We start from the raw sequence: 19,049 nt of genomic DNA on the forward strand, positions 1-19,049 counted from the left end.
CTTTACTTTTCGCAATGTAGGATACAAAACTGTCATAGTTAGTTGTACTCTTTAACTGCTTGAATTTGATATGCCATAGACTGTAGTTGACTGTAAACATACATACAACTGACATCTGTTCGAGACTGACACATGCACACACACTGCACTAGCCCTGAATCACTCAAACACACTGCACTCACTGTATTTCACTGCATACACACTGGCAACCAGTATTTGTCTGAATCTGTTAAATTTGCACACATGCTATATCTGTTCTGAAACACCCAAACACGCTGACACATCACACGTTGTAGTTCACTGTAAGCACACCGGCACCCGGTATTTGTTTAAATCTGACAAACTTGCACACATGCTTTATCTGCTTTTTCAAAACTGCATTTTGAATGTTGTCTTGCAATTGTTATTTTCTGTTTACAGGAGGGTTCCCATACCATCCGCGGGTATGGGAACACTGGCGCTCGGGAGTGGTACGATGAGCTCCCTGACGCGGTCCGACGCATAGTGGACCGGGCGGGCTTTGGCGCCTTCTGCCGAGGACTCTCCAGGCTTTCCAGCTGCAGACCTCTTCTTGCCGCTCTGGCGGAGAGATGGTGGGACACCACCGATTCGTTTCACTTTTCCGCTGCAGGGGACATGACGATGACCTCTTACGATTTCTCGATGCTCACTGGCATCGGGGTAGGGGGTGATCCGATCCCATTCGATATCGACATGGATGAGTGGACCGCCGCTCAGGTCCATCTACTGGGGGAGGCCCCACCTCTTGCTCGTCCAGGCTTTGTGCGGTACTCCTGGTTCGAGGTACAGTTTAGGGTCCAGCCCGTGTTGGAGGAGGAGGCGCAGATGACTCAGGAGGACGTAGAGAGGTACGCCCGCGGCTTCCTAATGTTTTTATTCGGGACGACCATCTTCGCCGACCGGGCGAACACCGTGCCTCTCTGCTTACTCAGCGTACTGGTGGACGTCCGGGACATTTTGCATTATGACTGGGGTGGCACCGCTTTGGCCACTCTTTACGGGTACATGAGCTCGGCTTCGCGCGGCAGCGGCCAGTTGCTCGGGGGCTACTGGCGGGCTTGGGAGGTACATTCCTTCTCCGCTTTTCATTTCTGTTCGATATTTTCTGTACTCTGTACACTGCACACACGGTAGTCTGCTCTATACTTGCTGTATATTGTACACACGGCACACACATACATTCTGCTTCACACTGACTGTACACTGCTCACACTGTACACTGCACACAATACACTGCACAACACACGGCTCTGCCATTTCTGCTTTATTCTGTATTCTGCTTTATCCGATAGTCATACTGACATCTGTTTTGCAGTTGTGGGTTTACGTCTACTTTCCTAGGCTTGCCCCCGTACCAGTCACAGAGACTCCCCTGGTCGTCCCCTTCTCACGGCGCTTTGACGGGAGATGCACCCGGCGGCCGCGAGAGACTTTCGGGTTTTTCCGCCGATACTTCGACACCATTACCCCGGCCGAGGTATGTTTTACTTGCAGTTCATTTAAGCTTCGCTTTCCCACTGTATATTTCAATAACAGTAGATAACAAACTGTCTGTCACTTTCAGATCACTTGGCGGCCGTGGGCTCCGTTTCCAGCTGTGACTCGAGATCGGTTTGCCGGTGCCGATGAGACCTCACGTTTCCGGATCTTGCTGGAGGGCCCGGTCTGTCGGGCTTGGTACCTGGGTGAGCGTTTCCTACGCCAGACCCTGGGGTTACCTGAGCAGATAGTCCCGGTTCACCCTCCTGCGGATATGAGGGAGACCGAGAGGCTCACCAGCGAGCAGATGGACGACTACACCATTGGCTGGGAGGAGGCCGGCTTCAGAGGCACTGGCGACTATCGGGAGTACGTGCAGACGTACCTGACGCGACCTCTGAGCGGCGGCCGTCGAGCAGAGGGGGCCAGGCCTGTGGCATCGGCGGCTGGGGCCGGAGCGGGAGTTGGAGTAGGGGCTACGAGGAGGGCCTGAGTCCGTGGCAGGGGCGGAGTTCAGGGAGGACGGGGGACTGGCTGGCCCGCCCTGCCTGCTGTACTGACTTTCCAGGGGCAGGGTAGGGCGACCTATTAGATCCCCTTCGCCTCTCCGCCAGCTGATCATGAGTTCATCGATGTCCCCGACTTACCTCCGGTATGTATTACTGCATTTCGTACAGTCATTTTATTTCAGTTTATTTGATATTCCACAGAATACTAATGCATCTGACACTTTTGCAGGCTTCTTCTGAGTACACCCGTCAGTCGTTGGCGATGAATGCCTCGATGATGGGGATGCTTCAGCGGACATTTGACCTCCTAGCCCTCTACAGCATACCGGTATGTCCTTCTGACACTGGCCTCAAACCATTCATACACTGCTTTACATAATCTGATGCACGGCACAACACCTGATACACTGATCTCACAGTATCTGATACACTGTATACACTGCATTCTGCACCGTACTCTGCGATGATAAACTGCTCACGGCATTCTTATACTGTACTCATATACTGCATTCTGCACTGATAGACTGCTCACGACATTCTCATATTGTATTCATACACTGCATTCTGCACTGATAGACTGCTCACGGCATTCATACACTGTACTCTGCATTGCATTCTGCACTGATAAACTGTCTACAGTATACTGATGCATTTCCTTTTTATGTACTTTTTCAGCCCCCTTTCCAGATTCCCATGGCAGGAGGTGCTCCAGCTGGACCTTCCGTCCCTGCCCGGGGGAGAGATGAGGAGGGCCAAGTATTCCCCCGCTCCAAGGCGGGGCGCACTCATGTCGGGAGTAGCTCACGAGCTCCAGTCCCGGATGATGGTGATGACGAGGAGTCAGAGGCGGAGGCAGAGGCAGAGTTCGAGTCATCGGAGGAGGAGTCCGGAGGCGGTTCTGGCTCGGGCTCTGACGACGATGCTGATGATGCTCCTGGACCCTCGTCCAGGAAGAGGACCAGGATAGACTGATGGCCCTTGGAGTGCTCGACACAGATGCGGATTTTTGTTGTTTTTCTTCTTCCTTGTACTTTTCCTTTTTTCTTTGGTAGTTAGATTACCTTGTACTGCCGCAGGCAGATTTTGTTTTCCTTAAAACTTTGTACTTGAAAAAGATTATGAAATGAACAGATTTTTGCTTAAAAAGTGTTACATTTACATATCTCATGCATTGCATCGCATTCCATCATGTTACACCTCAATGTAAATGAAATTGATTGGTTATCTGAAAATTAAACACTTGCACTGTAATAATCAGATAATTAAACAGCCAACAGCAAAATAACCCAAGCAACCCACTGCCTGATTCTTGGACACACAGCCCTTACTCTGTTGGGGATTAATCTGCATACAGCCCATAACACAGCATTCGTTTCATTTTGCACACAGCAAATTCTGAACAAACGGCCCAATCTGACAAGACGGACTACAGCGGTGAAACCAGCTAAAGTTGAAATACAATCGGATATAGAGAATGGCACAACATTCTGAGCATAAACGATTAACTTTCGGAAAAGGGGTTTTCTTAACCGGGGTATCGAGCCTACAACTGAACACAGCGGGGAGGACTCAAACAAAGAGGTACACGACCTAAACACAACGAGACACGCTCGGGAAAGACTAAAAACAAAAGACGAGACCGTCAAATGAAAGAGACACGACACACAGACGCGTTAGCGAAGATGGGGGACCTCGGACCATGAGGAGCCAGTTCAATCTGGGTATTGTTTCCCACCTCCTTCTGATTTGTGATTCTCACATCACTCGACTCTAGAGCTCGGATTTTCTCTCAAAACCCTTTTCCTCACTTTTCTCTCAACTTACACCTCTCTATTCTTCATTCTCTCATTTTTCATCCCTCCCCGGGGTGATTGATGGATAACTAGAAAGGTGTGGGTTCATGCTCAATACCGTTAGCTCACAGCTAATTCTTCTGACGGGTAGAGCGCTCTTCTGGCAAGTACGTCGATGACGGGGGAAAGACAGAACGCCTGGCTCAACTGTGCCCCTAGTTCATCATTTTAACCATTTTTTGTTTTGGTTTTCTACTAAAACAAGTTTGATCAAAATGAGAGTCGGATTAACGTACTCGTTCGATTTTTGATTTGAAAACCATGCGTGTCAGGCTGTAAGCACTGAAAATTTTCCTTTTTGGGTCCAAGACAATGGTCTAGTTTTGGAAAATGGAATAGTTTTCGAGAAAATAGTCAACCTCAATAAAAATTTTCAAAAACTATTTTGCAAACAGTCAATGCTCAACGGGCATGGAACTTACTCTTTAAGATGCGCAACCTCGGATCGGAGGCAATGGAAAATTGCCCCTGGTTTGAAGGGGACGGGAGGCAACGGAAAGTTGCCCCTGGTTTGAACGGCGTCTCGTGGCAACGGAAAGTTGCCCCTTGTTTGGATGGTGCCGCAGCAGTCCGCAAACAGTCTTCATTGGCGGTGGTCGAGCTCTTGGACACAGCGATGACGAAGACGGTCACAGCAAATATATGGACACAGTCGCCTTTGGAAGCGTTGGCGACTAGACTTTGGGATGAAATCGAAACCATTGCATGGACTGAGACGCTATGAAAGCGTTGGGGGCTGGACTTCATGATGAAGTTGCCTACGTATCCCAAACATGGGAATCAAGCCTCACGTAGTTCCGGTTAAGGTACACTCGGGTATTTTAACCTTCACTTTTCAGGCTCTAATTTTTGCCAAGGTGCCCGATGCAAGTTTTCGACCTTGCGAGCTTCTTTTCATTTTCTATTTCTTTTTCTTTTCCTTTTTGCATTTTTTGTCTTTTTCTTTTCTTTTCTTCTTTTTTGTATTTTTTTGCTTTTTTGTATTTTTCTCTTGCTCTAACTTTTGCCTGGGTCGCCCTTCCGGGTTTTCGGCCCAGCGAGCCTCTCAAAGGGTAAAAGTGTAACAAGTCCATGCCAAATGGTTTTTTGAATTGAAGCCTCTCAGTATCTAAGAGAACGGCTGTTGCAATGATTTATAGGAGAATCCATCATGGCTGCTCCACGAGCTTCTTTCGGCGAGATCTACTTCTTCCGATTCGGCTTTGGTGCCTCTTGGTTGAAGGCTATTTCAAAACTAGCCACATGGGCCTTCTCTAACAGTCGGCCGTTTAGATGTTCTGAACGGGCTCAAGGTTCGAAGCGGGCGGGTTGAATCTTGAGGCTGAGAGCGATCCTAGGCTGCGCAATCTCAAGAGCGATTCCACACAGGTCTTCGCAGGGCCGCGTAAAACATTTGTTTTTAAAAGTTTTTAAGAAAGCGACAAATCGCTCGCGCCGAAGATAGTGTGGAACCAATCTAGATCCAGCCAGGATCCTCCTCAATACTCACGCCGACAAGCATGATTTCACTCATTAAAAGGCTTAGCACGCCTCTCTTTCTCTCAAAATGATCAAAATTTTGCAAAACCCGAGGAATTCCTTCCTCTTCGTTTTTATCACCGCAGTGTTCAAAAGGTTTGTTTTTTTGAAAAACTTAGGTTAATGCAATGAGTTTGGCGCGCAGGAGAGCAGGCGAGATGTACTGTCAGCCCAATCAAATTCTCTGGCATTTATGCTGAAAGCAAGCATGAAGTTGAGATAACAACAGCTGTTCCGTTCAGATTTGTTGGTGTAACTGGCCCCTCCGCAGAAACAAACTCAAAACAAAAACAGATAATTTACAAAACAAAACGGTGTTCGAGGCAACAACCCCCAGAATCACCTGGTATTATATACAAAGGGGACTGACTCGATACAACAAGACAGACCCTTAAGCAAAAAGACTGACTCAAGACAAAGAGACAGACTCAAAACAAAAGACTGACTCGACACCCAAGCCAGGATTTACAAAACTCGGTTTCACCGATGCTCAAAAATGCGTGTCAGACGCTACATCCAAAATATACCAAATGTCGCCCGCAGGCGGTTCACTTTACATACTCGCAGTATCTGAGCCCTCGAAATCCAACAACTAGGTGGTAACGGACTTGGCTGAGGTGGGTGGGAGGATAACCTTGTTGTCGATCAAATCTTGCACTTCATGACGAAGGCGGAAACAACCATCGGTACTGTGGCCGGACTGTTGGTGGTACGCGCAGTACAAGGTAGCATCATGCGTGGCGGGGAGATTCTTCGGGAGTGGCCGAGGCTCCAAAGGTTTAAGATGCCCATTCTTCGCCAATATTAGTAATGCCCTAGACAAAGGCATGTAGAGGTCGTGAAAGACCCTGCGCCCTCGGGGCAGGTACTTTGAAGTTTGAGGATTCTTGCCAGATGCGCTAGCGAAAGGGTCGGCTGGCACTGCCTTGGCTTTTTGACCCTTTCTCAGTGCGGGGTTGGGAACGACAGGAATTATCTGGGCATGACGGGGCCCATCCTGATTTTCTGCCTGGCTTGAACTGCCCTTGATTGGAGCGGGGAAAGCATCATCCACAGCTTTGGTCACGATCGCAGATGTTTGTTGCTTGTTCATCCCTCTGACTTTCAGAGCCTCGACTGCCCACAGCAGTTGTTCGATAGGATCAGCATCTGCCTTCATTTTGTCTTTTCCTCCGGCCTCAGCCTGGCCAAGGGTTTGGGTTGCTACTTCAGAGCAAAGCCCGGTTGTTGCTGACATGTCGTGGCTGTAGCTAAAAGCCACCTCTGGCTGGCTGAGCTCTATCACAATCCGCCCCAGTAGCGGGGGCTCCTGTGGTACGAAATTCCCGGCATATGGCGCCGCTGGCGGTGAAGCCGACATTCCATAGGCCAGATCGGCCACGGACCTCTGGAGGTCACCTATCATCCCCATCAATTCAAAGGTGGTGGGCTCACGAGCCTGGTATAACTGGGGAGCCCAGACCGGGTGCACAACGGGCGACCTGGATGGATGTGACATATTGATGCTGGCCTCACTCTGCGGAGCGGTCCCCTGCTCCAATGCAGCCGTCATAACCACAATTTCTTCTGAATTTTGTGCCGCCATAAATCCTGCCTCGGCAAGGGGAGACACTGGCTATTCTATATCAACTCTGCGACTCTCTGAACTGAAAGGAAAAACAGACAGCATTTCAGCCCAAACTGATCAAACACGGGTGTAGCCAAACAACTGTACCCTACTGCTGATCACTGTTCCCAGAAATCACTGTTCCCGAAAACTGAACCCTGATACCCGCGGATAACTGATTCTCATAACTGATACTGATACTGGTGTCCTCAGGTCTGATACTCAAACTTACAAACTGACATGTACTTTCCCTGTAGAAATACATTCTAGAAGCACATAGCGAGTAAAGAGAACAAAAACACCCCTATGTTGGGGTAGGGTTTCCCTGTCCTATTTTGTCAGGAGCTAGGGTTTCACTACGCACACAGCGGTTTTCAAACAACCTAACATCGGGTAAGCAACCTGTCTTAATTTGGAATGGTCACTATGGATCCGAATATGCACTAGGTCGAATGGTCAAAAAGGGTGCCCCGGTAAAACCGGAGTTTGTGTTCCCATGCTGTCAGAGCCCATAACCAGTCAGCCTTATGGTCATGCCTTGACAAGACAAGCCTCTGGCAAACCGTTCAGGAATGGCAGATGGCAAACACTGTGTTCCTAGGCGCACCAATGCAAATGCAACGCAAAGAGACACATAAATGAAATCAAAACAGGATATCACGAGTTCGAGTCAAGCTCTCTAATACTCCCCAGCAGAGTCGCCAGAAACTGTAGACACGCCCGCGGAGGGGGGCCTCGCTACTACAGTTCGGACTCGCGATTTTTTGTCGCGGTTCTTAATCTGAACCAAAGAGTCCAAATCTGGCAAATCGTTTTGAGAAACAGATTTTTAAAAAAGTAGTGCCAAACATGGACTGCTTTGCCAGATACAGAGTCGCCACCTAAATATTTTTTAATGGGGGAAATTTAGGAAACCCTGACTCGGTGCCGAAGGCCACATGTCCGTTATCACCGGAGTTGTCTCGGCTCGGGAGCTTGGGTACGATCGGGGAAGGTCAGCTATGAGCACCCCCTTTCGCCCGGTTCGAAGACCAGCCTCTACTAACCATGATATCCGATTTTGAAAACATTACGTGTTCTTATTCCATTTATTAGCCTAGAATTACTATGTTATGCGTGCAGCAAACAAGTATAGACTAGATTGCCTAATTTGGAAATAAACATTGCATATCCGTTCGGTTTTGAAAAGCGCTTTGGAATTTGCTACTCGTAAGTAGGCTAAAACACGGATTTCAACGAGTTTTTCCAACTCGAGCAGTCCAACCTTCACCCACAGGCATTAAAACATTTTAACACATAAGCACTTAGCCGCATGGCAGGCATACTGTCATGGCAACACTCACACACATGCGGGATGCTAAAGCATAAATACTTACATCGTATTCCGTGCCAAAACAGTAAACTAGTCAGCAAACATGCATGTCCTAGTTCATGTTAAAAATGGCTAATGCATCACATGCAAAAATGCAATCTAGGCAGGCTCGGCTAACCCTAAACATGGCATATGAAATGCGATCAACTACCACATATTCAATTTGTGAATTGAAGTACAGATGCAGTTAGCGTGATGTACCGAGCCTAATGTAATGTAATACAAATGTATGGATGCACGCATGCATAGCATAAGGTATGCTAATTTTAAAGATGCCCTAATCTACCATCATAAGCAGGTAAATAAAAGGAAAGAAAGAAATGAGGATTGGAAGACATACACACCACCCACACACACTTATTACAGATTTGCCCTCACTCGGAGGGAACCGAATAAATATTACAAATTAACTACGCAAGCTAATTAATATTACAAATTGCCTAATTAATTAACAAATTAAATAAGCTAAGAAAAGCAGTAAAACCGCCTCGGGAAATGCACCGCCATGCATAGGCTGCCTCTGTTTTCCTTCTTTCACTCCCCTGGAGGCTGTCAAAACCTCAGGACTGCTTCCTTGGATGCTGGGAGACATCACCGGCTGCATGGAATTGCCACCGGCAGTGGGATGTGGCCACCGGCACAAACAAAAGCTATCGGCTGGTGATTCAATGCCGGTCGGCAATATATACTGTCGGTCGGCAAATAAAGTCTGCAGAACCTGCAACTCACAGCAATAGAGGGCAAGACAAAGCATGGCAGCACAATTCAAGGCATATATGCACCAACCATGTCCCTTATCATGGTAATGACTCAAAGGGGCATGTGCCTCGATTCTTGGACCACCAATCACGCATTTCCATGCATGATGGCCCAAGGAATCAAGTATGCAACTTTCATGTCAAATGAAATGCAAACCAATCAAACAAACTAAGGCCCAATTCCTATCATCAAGTCAAGGAACAAGGCATGCATGCAAGATGCAATGCAACCTAGGCATGCAAGCTAAGGATGCAACATGGCATGGCAACAAACTTATGCAAGCATACAAGCAAACATGGGACCATGCAAATGGATGTAAAGATGGACTTATACATCAATTAGGCAGCTCTAATAAGGCCCAAAACAGTAGCCAAAATGCCCAAAAATGGAGGCTAAACACACATGCACACATACACATGTTATGGTCCAAACCTCAAGCATTAAGCAAGCAACATTCAAGCACACTCGCAAAGGGATTTCATGGACAATTAGCATGCAACATGAGCTCTAAAATCATGCTAAAACATGGTGCCAAACCAAGCAATAAATCAAGCCAAGCATGCAACAAATGGCCTAAGTGCTCAAAACAAACCAATGGAGTATTGAACTACACTTAGCAAGACCAAACATGGCATGAACTCGCTGACCAAAAACAGAGTTTTGGGACATTAATACAAGGCCTAAGAATCACTTAGATGGCATCCAAATGACTCAAAAAACAAAGGCATGCATAATCACCAAAACATGGAGCATTGCTACACAAGCGTATGAGGCATTAAAGATGCATCCAAGGTAAACATATAGGCATGCAAATAGGACTGAAATGACATGGTGGATGGTCCCAAATCGCCCAATCAATGCAAAGATGTCATGCTATACATGCACATACTTAAGGCCAACAAGCCGGAATGCAAAGTGGCTATACTAAGCATGCTAAAATCAACCCAAACACTTATGGAAAGACCTAAAACATGTCAAGATAAGCACAAAATCTTCACAAATGTAAGCCTAAAACATGTTAGAAACAAAGGCACACAACCTAAGACATGTTAAGGAATCACAAGGCATTACATGGCAACTATGCTAAGCATGCATGGAGTACCAAAACCAATTTAAAATCATGTTATATTATGGAAAAATAAGCATGAAAAACAGTCTATACATGCTCAACACACACTCAAACATAGGCTCCCTTTAGAGACCAAAACATGCCCTTTTCAAGGACAACAAGGAGAGGGGGTGGCCCTCTCCTTCTAGAGACTTCAAGGCACCATCTCCACCACTGAAATCCCTCAAGATTTCAGTGGTGAAGAGGCCCAAACACCAAAGTCCCGAAACTAGCACAAAATAGCACAAAATAAGGCCTTTCAAGGCCTAAGAGGGGTCAAACACCCTCAAATCACAAAACACCCTTAATAAACAATCAAGAGGGTCTAAAAACAGAACTTTTTTGTATTATACACCAAGCTCAAAAACGAATTTAAGACAGGTAGAAATAAGGTGCAAAAATGGGGAATAAAGGGGTGAGATTCTTACCCTTGAAGCCTTCTTCAACAATGATGCTCCAATGGCCTTCCTTGGCTTGAATCTAACACCAAAACTTCAAAATCAGTCCTTTAGAACCTCAGTAGCTAGACAAAGGTGAAACACTAGGTGTTTATGTGCAATAGTAAGACACAAAACACCTAGAGCACAAAAGGGAGGGAAAGAGAGGTAGGATGTGTATCTAACCCTAACCCTAAAACCAGAGCTTAACAATGGCTGTCTAAGCTCTCAAAATATCTCAAGTGTCTAACCTTAAGGCCAAGAGACAAGGCTCTCTCTTATAGAGGCTTATTGTCTTGTAAAACTTACAAGACAAGCTTCCAAGAGAGAGATCCCCCCATACACGTGTATGGAGGGGAGCCAAAAGCAAGACAGCTGTCTTAAAATATCTGCAAAAGCAGATGCACAGTAGTCGGCCGGCCAAAAATGTCATCTTAGCCAAAAGTAGTGCCGACCGGCACTAAATAGTGCTGATCGGCAACAAAAAGTGCCGGCCGGCAACAAAAAGTGCCGGCCGGCAATAAAAAGTGCCGATGGAAGCAAAAACCAGCCGGTGGCTTCTAGCCACTGCCGGTGGTGGGTGGGGATGGTCTATAAGCCCTACCCTGCCTCTCCAAGGCAAAACACAAGTGTTTAGTGTAAAACCAGACACTAAACAGTCAAGTTCGGAGATCCTGAGGCAAGACGCGCGAGCCAAGACCTCCGGGAACTCCAAACGAACACAAACACGAGTAATCACCGAGTGTTCAAACGGTGACGTCCAAGTCTTGAAGACAGTCAAAAATGGGGTGTCTACAGTGACTAAGATGTTCAGACATCTAATAAGTAAAATAGTGGAGGTATACATTGATGACATGGTTGTGAAGACCAAGGAACCTGAGGATCATCTGGCTGACCTGAAGACAACCTTTGATATCCTAAAGACATTTCGGCTCCAACTCAATGCGTCAAAGTGCGCATTTGAAGTTGGGTCAGGAAAGTTCATGGGATACCTGGTTACCAGAAAGGGTATCGAGGCAAGCCCGAATCAGATCAAGTCCATCTTGGACTTGAAGAGCCCAACATCAGCAAAACAAGTGCAGATGTTGACTAGAAGGGGCTGCAGCCCTGAATAGGTTCATAAGTAGAAGTTTTGACAAATGCAAACCTTTCTTTAGTTTAGTGAAGAAAGCTATAAACTTCTTATGGACAGAAGAGTGCGAAGTCGCCTTGGCCGACTTGAAGAGATACTTGACCACTGCTCCAGTTCTATCAAATTCAGTACCTAGAGAGGAGTTGTTCTTATACTTAGCAGTTTTAGAGCATGCAGTGAGTGCTGTAGTAATCAGAGAATAAAATGGAAAAAAAGGTAGTTTACTACGTGAGTAAAACCCTAGCAGATGCAGAGACCAGATACTTACCCTTGGAGAAACTAACACTAGCTTCAGTAATGGCCTCCAAGAAACTGAGTCATTACTTTCAAGCCCACAAGATTGTGGTATTAACTGAGCATCCTTTGAAGTCCCTATTACAACAAGGAGATCTGACCAACAGGATAGCAAGATGGGTAGTGGTGTTGGACCAATATGATTTGGAATTCAGACCCAGAACTGCGATCAAATGCCAGGTTTTGGCCGAGTTCACACCAGGCGCCAAGGTACAGCGGGCTTCGTTGAGTCGTGGTTTAGGGTGTCCAGATGAACAAGAAGAAACCTAGAGGGGGATAGCAAAACAGAAGAAAGAAGAGAAACTCAAGCCCTGCGGTATTTACGTCGGCGACTCTTTCTGCCTATTTGTTGATCGGAGTTCAAACCGACAAGGAGCGGGGGCAGGAGTAGTGCTAGTATCGCCAGATGGACAGATACTGGAATAATTCATTCGTTTGGGGTTTAAGGCCTCAAACAATGAAGCAGAATATGAAGCACTGATCGCAGGATTGAAGTTGGCTGCAGCAATGGAAGCCGACGAGGTGATGGTCTTCTGTGACTCCTAGCTTATCGTCAACCAGGCAACAGGCGAATACGCTGCCCGAGATGAAATGATGATGGCCTATGTAAAGGAGGTGGGCAAACTGATAGCATTATTCTAAAATTGCCGACTACAACAAGTTAGCCGAGATAACAATAGCCATGCTGATGCCTTGGCCAACCTGGCTAGTGCAATGAAACCAGAAGAGGCAAGGAAATAATGGTTGACTATTTGTCAGGTCTAAGTGTAGAACCACTGAACACAGAGTATGAGGCAATGTGTGTAGAGATGGGACCAAGTTGGATAGATGTGATAATAGTATTCCTTAGAGAAGGGAAGCTGCTAGATGATCATAAAGAAGTACACAAGATCATACTGAAGTCGGCAAGATTCAGTCTGACAGCAGAAGGACATCTCTACAGAAGATCTTTTACTAGTCCCCTTTTATGATGTGTGCATCCTTCACAAGTTGAAGACTTCTTGTATGAAATACACGAAGGAGTATGTGGGAGCCACGCTGGAGGTAGGTCACTTGCTCAGAGGGCCATTACTCAGGGATACTGGTGGCCCTATATGCAGAAAGATGCTGAAGCCTATGTTAGAAAGTGTGAGAAATGTTAGAGGTTTGCACATTTGATACACCAACCAACAGCGGATTTGAACCCAGTGTCCAGCCCTTGGCCATTTGCCCAATGGGGCATGGATCTTGTTGGACAACTGCCTCAATCGACTGGACAATGGAAGTTCCTGCTAGTGGCAACAGATCACTTCACCAAGTGGATAGAAGCTGAACCCCTTGTAAAGATTCGGGACATTGATTTAAAGAACTTCATATGGAAGAACATCATCACCAGGTTTGGGATCCCCAGAGCGATAATAGCAGACAATGGTACGCAGTTTGACAGAAAGCCAATCAAGAGCTTCTATGCAAAGTACAAAATCAAGAACTACTATTCCACTCCAAGCTTCCCTCAAAGCAATGGCCAACAAAAGCATCCAACAAAACTATCTTGGATGAGATTAAGAAGATGCTGGAAGTAGCAAAGGGAAAGCGGGTGGATGAGTTGCCCAATGTACTCTAGGCATATCGGACTACGACAGGAAGATCAACTGGTCAGTCCCCATTTGCCATGGCTTATGGCACAAAAGTAGTTATTCCACTGGAGGTCGGCATCCCAGGGATCAGAACCCAGGGAGTAGAAAATGGGACCAATGAGGCATTCTTGGCCCGAGATCTGGATCTGTTGGACGAAAGAAGGGAGAAAGCAACAATTCAACAGGGGGCATACCAGTATCAGCTTGCCAGGGCTTACAATAAAAAGGTCAACCCAAAAGAGTTTCAAGTTGGTGACCTCGTCCAGAGAAAGGTCGTCGGCAACAAGAAGGATCCTAGAGAGGGCAAGTGTCATGACTCAAACCCGCCCCTATGGGTTTAGCACCGTAACCGGCCAATAATCCGAGATTACTGAAGGCCTGCTTAACAGTAAAACAGTAATACAGAGTACAGGGGCTGGCAGAAGCCAAAACAGTAATTAAAAGATGTCCAATGAGCTGTGACAGTCTGTATGCAAAAAGACTTTTTAAACATATACACATTTCAACCATAACAGTATGTACATACATCATATATAGGTATTCAGTTAGGGACCAAATCCCTACCATAACAGTACAGTAACAGTCTATACAGTCTATACAAAATAGAGACAAAAAATTGGGGAATCTAAAACACCCCGAAGCAGCCTTAGCTTGGAAACACTTGGAACCTCGCAGTGAGGCACGTTGGTTGGCTTGACAAAATAAGAGCTAATCCGACGCTCCTAACTCCGGTCCGGTGACTGAACACCTATATATATATATATATAAACAGTAAGCTAAAGCCCAATGAATAACATATGCGTAAAGAGGTTAAGAATGAATGTCCTTTCAGTATTGAAAACAGTCATTAGTATATCAGTCATTCAATTTGTGGCTCATAATTCATGCCATAACAGTCATTCAGAAACTATAATAGTCATGTGTGGTACATTCAATAGCAAGACAGTACAGTAAGTCTTAACAGACCGAACAGTCAGTTTATGGCCATTATATCAGTAAACAGTAGTGGTTCCAGCATGGGAACCGACAGAGATCTCTGTGACAGTAGCAGTACAGTACAGTACAGTAACAGTAAATTGCTATGGATGCCACGAATACATGTTTTGAAGATCAATTTGAGAAATCAAATCCCAAAGGTAGTTCAATTGAACACAAATTCTAAAGAACTTTTCATGAACATGAAGAACAATGCAAATTCAACACATGCATGGGTTCCTAAGAACACCAATGCTACAAAACAAGATCAAATGCAATGTTTAACTTCAAAACATGGTGAGTTCATGGATCAAGACCAAAAATATGAACACGCATGCAATAATTTCCATGAAAACAACTCTAAATTTCAAGATATGCACATGCATGCATGATACAAGCTTCAATTCAACAATTTAAGCCAATTCTAGACTCAACTCACTAAATTTCTATGAATCATGCAAGTTATAACTCAAATGCAAGCTCAAGAAGGTGGTTCTCCTACCTTAGACCTTGAATTACAAGTGTAGAAACTCAAACATACAAGACTCCTTCAATTCCTCTTAAGTCTCCAAGCCAATTTTGATTGAAATCAACTCTCCTACTCTCCTTCTCTCTCTAGTCGGTTTGGACTCAAGAAATGGGTTGATGAAATGATATAAAACCAAGTCTCAAAGTGTTGTAAAGATAGGCCACTAAGTGGTAAAAGGGTAAATCAGTCTAACTTATGTGATTTAACACTATTTAATCCAATTTAATCATACCAAATCAATTTTCAATTAAATATACCATAAAATCACATTAATTCTAATTAGTATAAAACACTAATCAATTTCGGATTCAGCCGCCGATAAGGCCTTCAATTTGCAGTTTAGAACATAATACACGAACAGATAATTTAGCAGTCAAACAGATAGACATGCACTTAAGCTATACATTCAATCAATCGTTCAAGATTTCAGTCAATCAGTCAGTTAACATGCTTAATCATAGATTAGCACTAATCAGTGGTGAGGGTTGTCACAGTTTCCCCTCCTTATAAAGAGTTTGGTTCTCCAAACTCGAATTACCTTTATTTTCGAAGAAAACAGGATTCAGTGGGAACAATTCAGGATATCTCTTATCATATCATCTTCCCTCTCCCAAGTGGCATACACGCCACCATGGTTTTTCCAGTCAACTTTCACTAACGGAATCTCTTTATTCCTCAACTTCTTGATCCATCTGTTTACAATCTGAATAGGTCATTCTTCATAGGTGTAGTCATCACTTAGCACTACATGGGTAGGCTCAATCACATGGAAGGGATCCTGAAGATAAGCCCTCAACATTAAAATATGGAACACATTATGCATATGCTCCATTTCAGGAGGAAGCGCTACTTGATAAGCCACCAGATTGATTTTCTCAATAATCTCGTACGGTCCGACATATCTTGGCGCTAATTTGCCTTTGACTCCAAAACGAGTCTGGCCTTTCATCGGTGTCACTTTTACAAAAACATGATCACCTACTTCATACTCTATGTCTCGCCTTCGGACATCCGCATAACTTTTCTGTCGATTTTGTGCGGTTTTCAATCTCTGTTGAATCAGTTTCACCTTTTCTGTGGTTTCCTGTACAATCTCAGGCCCAAGCAAAGGCCCATCTCCAACTTCTGGCCAGCAAATCGAAGATCGACATTTTCTGCCATACAAAGCCTCGAAAGGCGCCATACCAATGCTTGAATGAAAACTGTTGTTGTATGTGAATTCAGCCAACGATAAATGGCTTTCCCAATTTCCTTGGAAATCAAGGACACACATTCTTAGTAAATCCTCTAGAGTCTGGATGGTTCTTTCTGATTGACCATCTGTCTGAGGATGGTATACACTACTCAATCTCAGTTCAGTACCCAATGTTGTCTGCAAACTTTGCCAAAACCTCGACGTAAACTTCGAGTCCCTATCAGAAACAATGGACACAGGCACTCCTTGCAATCTAACAATCTCATCAATATAGATTACAACCAGTTTGTCTGCATTAGAAATTGTTTTGACAGGTAAGAAATGAGCAGATTTAGTCAGTCTATCAACAATAACCCAAATTAAACCCATACCTTTGCTAGAGCGAGGTAAGCCAACAATGAAATCCATAGTGATATGTTCCCATTTCCACTCCGGTATCGGTAAGGGTTACAGTAAACCTGCGGGTCATTGATGTTTGGCTTTAACTTGTTGGCAATGAAGACATTTTGACACAAAATCAGCAATCTCTTTCTTTATTCCCGACCACCAGAAATTCAATTTCAAGTCTTGGTACATTTTCGTATTTCCTGGATGGATAGACAGTTTCGAATTGTGGCCCTCTTGCAGAATTCTTCTTTTCAGTTCAGAATCGCTCGGTACACATAGCCTTCCCTGAAATTTCAGTACATTGTTTTCAAATTTGAAACCCGGCCTTGGTTTAGACTCTCGTTCATGATGATCCTTTTCAAGAAGTCATCCTGTTGTTGTTTCTCTTTGATCTCTTCGATAAGTGCCGGTTGAGCAGAAATAGCAGTTAAGGTTCCACCTTGTTCACGCAAAACAATCTCAATTTCAAGTCTTTCAAGGTCACATAGCAATTCTTTCTGCCCGGTGAGTAAACAGGCCAAATTTCCAATCGACTTCCGACTCAATGCATCAGCAACGGTGTTAGCTTTTCCTGGATGGTACAAAATTTACAGGTCATAATCTTTTATCAATTCTAACCATCTCCGCTACCTCATGTTCAGTTCTTTCTGTGTGAAGAAGTATTTCAAACTCTTGTGGTCTGTATACACCTCACATGTTGCTCCATAAAGGTAGTGACGCCAGATTTTCAGTGCAAACACTACTGCAGCAAGTTCCAAATCATGGGTCGGGTAGTTCTTTTCATGTGGTCTCAGTTGTCGGGAAGCATACGCAATCACTTTCCCATTCTGCATTAAAACACATCCCAAACCCTTATGAGAAGCATTACTATATACAGTATAACCATTCGTACCTAAGGGTAAGGTGAGAATCGGTGCAGTCACTAGTCGAGTTTTCAACTCTTGAAAAGCTGATTCCCTCTGGTCGGTCCAGTCAATTGATATCCACTTCTGAGTTAGCTGTGTCAGTGGTAGGGCAATTTTGGAGAAATCTTTGACAAACCTTCTGTAATACCCAGCTAAGCCTAGAAAACTTCGGACTTCGGTGACATTTGTCGGTCTAGGCCAGTTCACTACTGCTTCAATTTTCTGTGGGTCAACTGTAATACCATCTTTACTGATCACATATCCCAAAAACATCACACTGTCTAGCCAAAATTCACATTTAGTTAGTTTTGCATAAAGTTTCTGTTCTCTAAGGGTTTGTAGGGCAATCCTCAAATGATGTTCGTGTTGCTTCGTGCTTTTGGAATAAATTAAAATGTCATCTATGAATACAACAATAAAGTCATCGAGGAATGGTTTAAAATTTCGGTTCATAAAGTCCATAAATGCAGCAGGTGCATTGGTAACTCCGAAAGGCATAACAAGAAATTCATAATGTCCTTACCTCGTTCGAAAGACAGTCTTTTCAATGTCCCCTGTCTTGACTTTTAACTGGTGATATCCAGATCTAAGGTCAATTTTGGAGAACACTTGGGCACCCTGTAACTGGTCAAATAAATCATCAACGCGAGGCAATGGATATTTATTTTTCACTGTTACCTTGTTCAATTCACGGTAGTCAATGTAGAGTCTCAATGAGCCGTCTTTCTTCTTTACAAACAAAACCGGAGTACCCAATGGTGACGTACTGGGCCTGGTGAACTTCTTATCTAACAGTTCCTGCAGCTGAACTTTCAACTCTTTCAATTCGGTAGGTGCCATTCTGTACGGAACTTTAGATACAGGTTGTGTACCCGGAATCACATCAATGGTGAACTCAATCTCCCTATCAATCAAATCCCCTGGCAGATCATCTGGGAAAACATTTGGAAATTCTCTGACTATAGGAATACTGTTCACATTAGTTTTATCATCAGTAGGTACAGTCAATACAGAACATAAATACCCCTTACACCCCTTTCTAATCAGTTTAAAAGCTTTCATGGATGAAATCAGATACGGGGGAGGTACTACTCTAACTCCGTTAAACACAAATTCAGGCAGTCCGGGTAGACGGAAAATAACTTGTTTTGTTACACAGTCTATGGCAGCATGATATTTCGTTAACCAGTCCATTCCCAATATCACATCAAAATGATCTATATTCAATGGTAGTAAATCAATATACAGATGAACATCCCCAACAATAATTTCACATGCAGGGTGCATATAAGCACAATTCATGGATCCTCCAACAGGTAAAGATACAGCTAACAGATAGTTCATGGGTTCCAGT

At 44.6% G+C, this 19,049-nt stretch overlaps 1 long non-coding RNA gene across 1 annotated transcript; it reads left to right on the plus strand.

Annotated features, from left to right (window-relative positions):
- Positions 1-873: 873 nt before the first annotated feature.
- On the plus strand, positions 874-2,142 carry LOC145804275 (uncharacterized). The gene is made up of 3 exons (XR_014345906.1): positions 874-1,086; positions 1,337-1,498; positions 1,586-2,142. It is a non-coding gene; the product is annotated as an uncharacterized LOC145804275 (long non-coding RNA).
- The last annotated feature ends 16,907 nt before the right edge of the window (positions 2,143-19,049 follow it).

Source organism: Camellia sinensis, chromosome 12 (assembly GCF_055761805.1).
Source record: "Camellia sinensis isolate YWXY chromosome 12, ASM5576180v1, whole genome shotgun sequence".
In the NCBI taxonomy this organism is placed as follows: Eukaryota; Viridiplantae; Streptophyta; class Magnoliopsida; order Ericales; family Theaceae; genus Camellia; species Camellia sinensis.